The following is a 10,319-nucleotide window of genomic DNA, read 5'->3' as shown; positions in this document are numbered from 1 at the left end:
AAACATTTGGAAATTCAAGACTTTCCCCCCAGTTAGTAACATTTTAAAAACTATGATAAAACAATCTACAATCTATCATCCATTTGTCTAATGTTTACTCAATGTGTAATGATATTTAACATGAATGAAACCAATTGATATTTTATGCTGTTTTCCATGCGTCCTCAAAATTTCAAAAACAAGCTGTTCATCGAAGACTAAAAATCTGTAGTTGTGAGTGTGGCAATGGACGTAAAAGTTTGGTAAGCGCTGTGATAGGCTGGGCTGGAGCTGACTGGCGACCCTAATGACGACAAGAGCTAGACGACTTTTGGGTGGTCTTCAGCTTGGATGCCCTCTGGATATAGGGATCAAGCGGACCTCGCCGTGTCATTCTAATAAGCCAAGGCGATCAAAGAGGGCCCAGTCGGCCGCATAAAGTATACACAGGCTCCTTCGTGGAGAGCCGCCGTGAATCATCCTAATAAAATAATCCTCGAAAAGCATAAATCCAGAAAAGATCTCCAAATGACATGTAATGACACGACGCCTCGCCAAAAGCAAATAGCGAGAGCTCCGAGACAATGTAAACTGCTGATTGAATAAACTCTGCTTCCAAGTACATAAGCCGCAAGAGTTGATGAGGAAAACTTTTCTTGAGGTCATACGTGGCATTATTATTAAGGTTTGGGAGCTGCCCAAATGTGCCCACCGTCTTCTTCTGGTGCCTCCCCACTTGACTCTGGCGTAAATTCTCGTCATCGAGGCCGACCATAAACATAAACATGCCGCTTGGCCACTCTCTAATGGAAGAATATAAGACAGAAATCCTGACGTGACGTTTTACAAACAGTTTTTGTGGCCTTTTGGGCTTTCAAAGACATGACAGTCAAATAGCAGTGAGAGAATACTTTGTTGTTGACGGCATTGGGAGTAATATAACTTATTGAAACTTTATAAAAAACTTAAACGTGACAGTTTATCAAAGAATTTGGACATGCCGTATAATGATTTCTATTGTAATTATAAACATTTTTTCAAAGAATGCTAACTTCCTCAGGTCAGCTTTTGCAATGACCTAAAAACACAGCTATATATTTTATTATGATTTCTCTCAATGTATTGAACTTTGAAAAAATACATTCACATTTTATCTTTAAGAACCGTTTTAATTGCATCAGTATTAAACCCTTGTGAGTTTTTTGTTCCTCTTAATTTAAGTGTTTTGCTTTCACCACTCGGGTTTGTCACTCCAGTGGTGTTGATACTTACTTAGAGAGGGAGAAGTTGAAGTCGTAGTAGTAAAATGATTGAATGTAATGGATCGTGTAAAAAGAAAAAATTAAGTCCACTTTGATCGCCACAACAACTGTTCTCCACGCTAACCTCTTTAAAATGTCAGTACCCGCAAGGCAAAGGGCCGAGGCACGCTCGCCCGCCTTGTCGCCGGCTCAATCTTCCTCGGGTGCACGCTCTCTTATCGCGCGGCCATCTTCATCTTCACGGCCATTTAAGAAAACGCGGGTGAGGGCACCACAAAAGTCAGTAGAAAGGAAGCGTCGCGCCACTTCCCTGGTGAGGGATGCGGGCTGGGCGAGTGGCTGATGAGCATGATGACATGATGATGAAGCAGAGAAACAAAAATTCCCTGCGTTTTGTATGTGTGTGTGTGTGTGTGTGTGTGTGTGTGCGTGCGTGTATTCTCATTTCGGGGGCACGTTGCCAACATTTTGTGGACTTTGTTCCACATTCTTTCACGCTCTTCCACCACCAGCTGACAGCTTTTTGGCAGCAACACAGAAGAAGAAGACAACAAGCTGGTCGAGAGAAGAAAAAAAAAAAAAAAGGTGTGAAATAGGCATGTTTAAAAAGTGCAAAGAAGTACTTTTAAGTGTCCACATGCTTTTATTTTTTCGTTAAACACAAAACAACATGGTGAGTTCACTACTCTTAATAAACCTGAGCCTGGTTTTTGAACAGCTTATCCACTCAAACTTACTAAACGGTTTTAGTAAGTAAGGTTTTACGTAAAACCTTACTTACTAAAAGTTTACTTTTTTCTTTTCCCGCCAAAAAAGCTCCAGCAATACTGAGGCATTAATGTTGTTAATGTTAAGTCTCACTAAACATGAAACAAAGCGAATTGCACATTGTGTTTTTCAGACAACCACCTATTACACTGACGGCCAAACACTTTTGGTGAAGGTAGCAAAATGCGCATTCTCTTCAGGGTTCGTTCAAGGTCACAAATGTCAAGGTCAAAACTGTGGCAAGTCCTTTGCCAACAGTTATTTGATTTTTGTTGTTGTCGTGAGTAAATTTTCAACTTGTTCAAAATTTCCCCTATTGGCCACAAATATTTGCAGGGTATAACAATTTGACAACTTTTCATTATTTTTAATTTAGTGTTATTATTTTTGTGGGGAATGTTCCCCAAGACTTTTTTTAAGAAGACAAAACAAACTTATTATTATTATTATTATTATTTTTTACAACATGCATTCATAATGGGAGTCAATTATCCTTTTATTTGCACTATTTGTGGGCTGGCCTAACCCCAGCCCCCCCCACAAATAGCTCAATGGTCACCTGCATCCAAACACTTTTGCACTCAGTGAATCACCTATTTGTAGGTTTATCATTCAGTAATTCATATATATTTGGGGGGGCGGGAGCTCAGGCCTGATTTTTGTTGTTGCAAAACACTTGTTGGTGCTTTCGCACTATATTTTCTCTAATTTGGGAAGGTTATATTCATATTGGACATCAATTATATGCAGGTTTTCTGCTCTTTAAGGGACTCTAGGTGACGAAGTCATGAATACAACTGAACATACTGTCAAATTCTTATCTCATGTCTTGTGTGTCTATAAAAGTAATGCATTGATGCTAAGAAGCTTGCTCACGAGTGGGGCGCGGGGATGCTGAGCTGGTCCCATCGTGTGAGCGTTTGCATGCTACAGAAGCAGATGCAAGGTACAGATAGGCTGTCACATGAAAGAACGCCCGCATGAAGGCCCAGAGATGCGTAGGAAGTCTCCAAAACAATTCCGTTATTGACACAGTGGGCGCAGGCAATAAGGGTTGTCTCTTCTTCTTCTTCTTCTACTTCTTGTTCTTCATAGGAGGCCCAGAGAGGAAAGAATGGCAAAACGAATCACTGGTGTGCATCAAAGGCTCGCTATTATCTCAGTCACGCACACACAGACATGCACGCACGCACGCTCGCACGCACGCACAACGTAAAGCTTTGAAGTGCATTTATCTGTATGGTTACTGAGACGCACACCATCAACAAGAGTTCTGCTCTGCTGAAGAACAATGATGCCGCTCAAGGCTTCCTGCTGGATTGGATACTCTACAATTTGTGCCTGCACTGCCGCCTGCGGTTGAATGACACCGGTGTTGTAGGCAGGCAGTGTGTCGCAAAGTCATTGATGAGCATCATTCACGCTGAGCTATTTTCTTGTATGCAGAGACCCTGGCGTTCATCCAGCACCTGGAGTGCTGTCTATTCGGACTCAAATTCAATTTTGTGGGTGAATGTTCGAAAAAGAATAAAGATGAGGGGGGGAAAAAAAGGTTTTGGGAAATCACACCATGTTCTTGTACTACCAGCTAAGTTTGGCCGATTCAGAAGTACATTTCCCTTTTGCGAGATCTAGCAAGTTTTGCCAATCAAAATCATTTCATTGAACTCAGTTTTTAAGATGTCCCATTTCCTCGCTCCTATGAAGGCTCCCAAAACCAACCCAAAGTGTCTTGTGTAACAATGTTTGCTCCGACAACTTCTATAAAATCAAAGGCTATAAATCCAGTCCATGCATGTAATTATAGCGAGTCCAACACTTAAGTGGCCCGAGATGAAGGGAAGACATTCTTTGATAATGGTCGTAGTCCCTATTTATGCGGTGTCTATGGAGTGCTACTGTTTGTTTTTGTCTCAAGTGGCAAAGAGAGCGCTTTGTGAGCGCAAGATCTGTTTGCTCTCCGCGGCGGAAGGTGTGATCTCTTGCTTGTTGTTGGATTTACATCGTGGATTGTGACGAACTGCAAGCTATCCAGAGGGATCCAGCCGCCATCTGCTCAATGTGGTAAGCTAGGATAACTTTTTTACATGGGGGCAGTGCCCCATCAGCTCCAGCCGGTGGCACCCTCGTGAAAATTTCTCATGCGGTATTTGGAGTCATTTCCTGTACGGGGTATTCAGCGGCGCCTTGAGATACAAGTTGAAATTGTTCATTCATTTATCATACGCTCGGACTCCAAATTCAGAAAGCTCAAAGCATTCTTATCGCAAATCATTATTCTCCACTGAAATAAACCCAAATGATCTAAATCCGTTCCATACTCCCTATATTAAAAAAACATGTTTTGCAGCGGGTTTTTCCTGAGAAAAAGAATGAATAATGATATACCGTATTGGCCTGAATATAAGACGAGGTTTTTTTCATTGAAATAAAACTGAAAAAGGGGGGGGGGGTCGTCTTACATTCGGGGTCTAGACATAGGCTTTTTTTCAAACTTCAGTCTTGAAAAAGAGGGGGTCGTCTTATAATCGGGGTTGTCTTATATTCGGGCCAGTACGGTAATACTGAATAATGAAATAATACTGTATGTTATATAACACATTGTAGTACCAGGATAAAATAGAATGTCGACTATTAAGCATGCTCCATAATTGATTGTCTGACAGAGCCCCTTCTGGTCTGTACACCTTGTCCAAAAGGGGGCAGTATAGTACAGACATATGCTGTTTACGTAGAGATTGTTCCAACTGAGATCAATAAACTGCAATAATATTTCTTTTTTTTCTTTGGAGAAGATAAAATGTCTACGTGGGTCGGTAACCGATGCAGACGTACGCGCTATACAAAGCAACAACCGTCGTCTGGTTTGATTCGCACATCAAGTGGCTCTTGACCTAATTGATGTTTAATCATCGCGGGTTGCCTTAAAAAACTGTTGACCACAAAAAAGACATCTGTGGCCTGTATCCAGGGCGCTAGATGACATCCAGGAGTTCCCTGCCTTGTTACTCGGGAACGGGAGTTTGCAAATGTTCAATTCCAAATTCCAATGAGTTAATTCCACAATCCCACTTAATCACAGGCCTTTAATCAGCATTCTTCTGTGAGAACTTTTGATAAGATGAGCCGCTCCGACTGGAATAAATCTCCTTGACTGGAAATGGAATCATCCATAGGAGGTCCAATCATGTCACAGTCATCATCAATGGCTGGCGTCGGCTCGACACCGTGACCTCACTTGACATCCAAAAAACACATCGCACACATGCGATGCTGCTGACCCAAGACGACAAATCAGAAAAGCCCAGCCTGAGGCGCTTCCCCGCCTGCCCGCCCGTTGGACCAAAGGGATGAGGTCATCCGAGACAACCTCATTTTCCCCCCCCTTCAAATTGCACGTCTGATCAGTGCGGCTTTCCTGCAACAATTACGTCGACCCCCGAGTCCTCATTAGCAGATAGTGTGGAGAAGAAAAACAAAGACAAAGGGCAACGTTTTCTTTTCCCAGTGGGACAGGATGTTTGATTCAAAAGACTTGATTAGTGACTCTTGCTGACTGGGTTAAGTGAGGTGGGATCATAGTGTCATGTCCACCAATCATAACAAACGCCAGAGCACCAGGTGATGAAATGATAAAAATGCATCCGTTTTTGCAAATGTGCACATGTATTGTTGGAAATTTACATCCCAAAGTTCAACCAGCGGCACCCCGAGTCCAGCCTCGCAGAACAATACCAGCATGACGAGCGTCAGAACTCACGGAAAGTTCTTACAACTCGAACCGAGAACGAAAAAGGTCCCAAGGCCATGAATTAAAAAGTCAGCCGTTTTGGTTGGATGCAGCCATTTTGGTGTGCAATTTAAGTGTGCAGCCAATTTAACTGTGCGTAATGTGACCATTTCCAGCGAGGGAATTAAGCCAAATCAAAAGCATCAAACATACGTAGCAATTCGAGACAGATGGGTGATGAACAAAACACATGGGGGGGGGTCATCCTCACAATGACACAAAACGTTTTGTGTTTTGTGAAAGTAATCCGTGCAAACATATATACATTTTAGGGGTCTGACAAATGACCTCCAAAAGCTCACTGAAAAGTTGCAGAACTCCTGGAAAGACCCAAAATTATGAAGTTGACCACTTTGGTTTGAATTAGTCAAATCAAGGGAATTTCAGGCCTGCTACTTTGATAAACTCTTACTTTGGATTCGATGTGCAAAAAAATGTCAAGGACCATCGCCAGGCAACTACGACTACTTGGGTTTGAAACAATCATTCCGGACGAACCCCAGTCCTCATTATGCTACTTGAGAATTTGTTCAAACCGAGCCACTAAATTATGAAGATTGTAATTTACCTACTGGAATGGACTGTCTGTGTAGGTTGGTGGCTGGTGTTTATCACCAATGGCACCATATATTTTACACAATCACAAGGCTGACTTCAAGGTGATCAGTCAAGCTGTACAATTTGGCAACGTAGGAAGCAGATTCATCCTCAAAGATTGGGGGCCTCCAGTGAAGAAGTGCAAACGAGCAGTAATTCATGGCTGGCCACTCGAGGCCAAACAGCTCCCACTCGTCGAGCCGACTTGCAGTACGGGCGGCGGGACGCATGTGCACCTCTAATTGGCTGCTAGGTTTTAAATCAGACATTATATCACCCGTCTGCCGCAACAGGGGAGGACGAGATGAAAAATACCTTGAAAGATTATTTGAGGATTTGTGTTGACGGCTCGGTTTTCACTCTGGGGCATGTTGGGACTTGATGAGTTTTCTTTTCTTTCACTACACTGGCTATACCCGAAAATAACCCTCTCTGACATTTGAAGTCAGAAGAAAACACAAGCACAAAAGCCAATTCATGTTTTTGGTACCCGCCTGGTGTACAGGGAGAAAGGACGGGGAGTGACACCTTGAGATACACCTTGTGGTGCAACCAGGTCACATGTTCAGGAACATAACCAGGGTCAGAAAGTGTTTTGAAACTCGAAAACAGCAGACTGAAATCATATTTTAAAAAACAACATTAATTCAGTCGTTGATCAGTGTGTGGCTTGTAACTTGGGGCAGAGGTCATGCTGCCCCACAGAGTGCAGACAGGGAGAGGAAGACTCTTTTTTGACTTGTCATTTGTAATTCTTTTGAAACACACACAAAAAAATGTTTTTAGTACTGCAGTGAGTTGTATTCAACTGGCATTACTGCCATCTACAGGACTGGAGTCTGCGGTGCAGTTGGATGCATCCATCCCTACTTGCCTTTTATTTGAACACTTTTGTACTAAGCCCTTCTGACACAATTCAAAAACATGAACGTTTGTTTCTTTGAAGTCTAAATCGTCCAAAGGTTTGAATCTGAGGCAGGATGCTTGTTCTTTGTCAATATGTGCAGGCTGACTGCCGACCAGTTCTGAGTCCGCCCCGCATCGTCATCTGGGATATAATCCAGCTCACCTACGAGGTGAGGGCGAGGCTATCGAAAATGTATAGCTGGATGGAAGTCACCAAATAGTTATGAAAATATACATCTTGTCATGGCTTCATCTCGAAAAATTGCAAGCGGCACAAAGCTGCACATGTTTTCATTTATGTGTGCAGTGCAAAGCAGACACATGCTATACTTTGACCTGTCACGTCAAAAAATGAGTTGAAATAGATGAAATATTTGACCTCGGCTTAAGAAAATATTGACATATTTCTGCCATGATTTTATTTTTTTTATTGTATTTTTTACAGTTTGTTTGAATGGAGTTGTATTTGATGTCTTCACCGCTCACTCTTTGATCAGTGTGCTTGCCCAGGCCTCTAATGCATCCCATACCTGAACTCTACCTGAATGACAAAAGAAATTCTGACACGCCTGGAGTGTTAAGTTCACTTTACTTTACCTCGGTTTGTGGAAATCAAACAGTTATTTTAATTCCAAAACTACGTTAAAGCCATAAAACGTAAGCTAGCTAACAGACGCAACCACTTGTTGCTTGGCAGAAATTGCACGACACGTAAACATGTATGCCGCTCAATATTTTGTTGTTTTCGGTAACTGCACAATATACGCAGATAAAGGACTGGGAGAGGCGGCGGTCAGACGGACAAATGACTCCAAAAACAGCAAAATGACAATGTTTTTTGGTAAAGTATTTGCTCCCGAGTTTCGGATTCTTCAACAATAAAATGTAACAAGCCTTTCATGGTGAATTGGGGCGGAGGCCATGCTGCCCCACACAGAAGACAAAGGACGGAGAGTCAGCAGTCCAAAACACACTAGCAAAAAACTTCAAAAGTGCATATTGACACAAATTGTCAACGTACATTAATGTCGTAGTTGTGCTTTTTGGCAGCATGGCTCTGCTGCTTCAAAAAGTTGAGACAAGACGGGTAAAGTAATGCAACTTTTAATTTCTAACTTTTACATTTTGGAATTCACTTTGATTAAACAAAGAAGAAAAAGACTGAAAGACTGGAGCCCGACCTCATTTTATTTATTATTTGATGAATAAGCAGCATTATTGGTTATATGGTCCAGAAAACAGACAAATCACTCACTTAAAATGAAAAGGCGTTTGAAAAAACTGCCCCCCCCCGCACACACACACATTCTCGGCTAATTGGGGCATCCAAGCTTTGATAAGGCAAAACTTGAGGCTGGAATCAATGCATTCGCTTTTTGACTGTCCTTTGCTCATCATCATATGGGCAAGTATCATTTTGCATACTCCAAATAATCTATCTTGGTCTACCTGCAGACCTTTACCAGTGATGACAAAGTGCAACAAAAAAAAAAAAAGAAATGGAATTTATAAGGACTTGGGAAGTTTCAAGTGTTGTTAAACCGTCCAACCGTTTGTGTTTATAGGGTAGACAGGACCTAACTATTAACTGCTGTTAATTGGCCATTAATTTGTCCGCCAAAGTTGAACAAACATCACCAGGCTAGTAATTAAAAGCTAAGTGATGTTTACATGCTCTATTGGACACACAACAACACGAGTCGTTTGGATGACAGACGGTGAGCGTGTGTGTGTGTGTGTGTGTGTGTGTGTGTGTGTGTGTGTGTGTGTGTGTGTGTGTGTGTGCATGCACGTATGAGGCAACCTAAGAATTCTTCGAGCATTGAGTAAACGCAGGTGAGTGGCTGCTTTGAAATACTGGTCTATCAGATGGAACTGGCACTCGTCCAAATGTACTGGACCCAAGACGGTTTCGCTCTTTGGAAGTTTTTAGATGTCGGGCATTCTTTGGGTCCTGGCTTTTGATTGGAAATTGGTTTTGTTAGTCATTTTGAGTTTGTATTGAGCATTTTCGGATTGGGGTCAGCTGCCATTTAAGACTGGGGGGGTGAAGGTCCAGGGTGGCTTGTTCTTCACAATGATAGTTGTTAGGGCAGGTTTAGGGTCAGGGATTAGGGCTGTGTTAGTTTCTAGTTGTACGCGTGAGGGGTTTAGGTAAAGATTAGGATTAAAGGGTTAGCCATTATATTTTAAGGAATAGCTGCTAGTTATTCAGGATAGTTGGGTGTAGGGTTAGAGTTTGGATTACGTTCGGAATTGGCTTAGATGATTGGGTTGACAGTAGGGTTAATTACTAGTTTGTTGAGTAAGGGGTTAGTATTGGGATAAGGGTAGTGGGCCACGCTGAGAGTGTTGGTTAACAAAAGGTGTGGTGACTTTGTACCAATGCATTAAGATGTGCAGCATTTAAAAGGTTTTGGGAAAGTCTGATCGAGACACCAGTGTCTGATTAGCTCTTTTAATCCAGGCCAAATATTCTGACATCTATAAAAATGAGTTAAAATTAAGCAGACGCTCCGCCAGCGAGTGGAAACATTTCACGCTTTGCTGCAACTCAGCACAGTTGAGATGTAAACTGGACGTGTTTTAGCTTCACAAGGTCTGTGGGAAAAGGCGAGAGAAGGGGGAGGGGGGTGGGGTTGGACCATGGTCCAAGTGAAGGCTCACAAATCTTTGGAAAAAAAAATACATTTCTGGGACGCTTTCCCCTCCCTTCTCTACAAGGAGAAAAGGCAGAGATGAAATTTATGACGCTTAGCACTTTTTATCTGATTTCACAAAAAGATCACCTTGGGGAAAAAGTCGCAAAGTGCCCTCTCACAGCGGGAGGTAGAAACACAAAAACTTGCGATTCAGAATTTTATTGTTATTTATTATTGTTGGAGCCATATTACAATATTCTTTTGTTTTTCTCTTTCGGGTGGGCTTCCTTGGTTTGGGCGCATCCGTCCCCCCCCCCCCCAAAAAAAGTGTTTAATAGAAACGGCCAGTGGCAGGTGTGTGAAGAATAAGATTTT

The sequence above is a fragment of the Syngnathus acus genome, chromosome 10 (assembly GCF_901709675.1).
Source record: "Syngnathus acus chromosome 10, fSynAcu1.2, whole genome shotgun sequence".
In the NCBI taxonomy this organism is placed as follows: Eukaryota; Metazoa; Chordata; class Actinopteri; order Syngnathiformes; family Syngnathidae; genus Syngnathus; species Syngnathus acus.
This window is presented reverse-complemented; position numbering follows the sequence as displayed.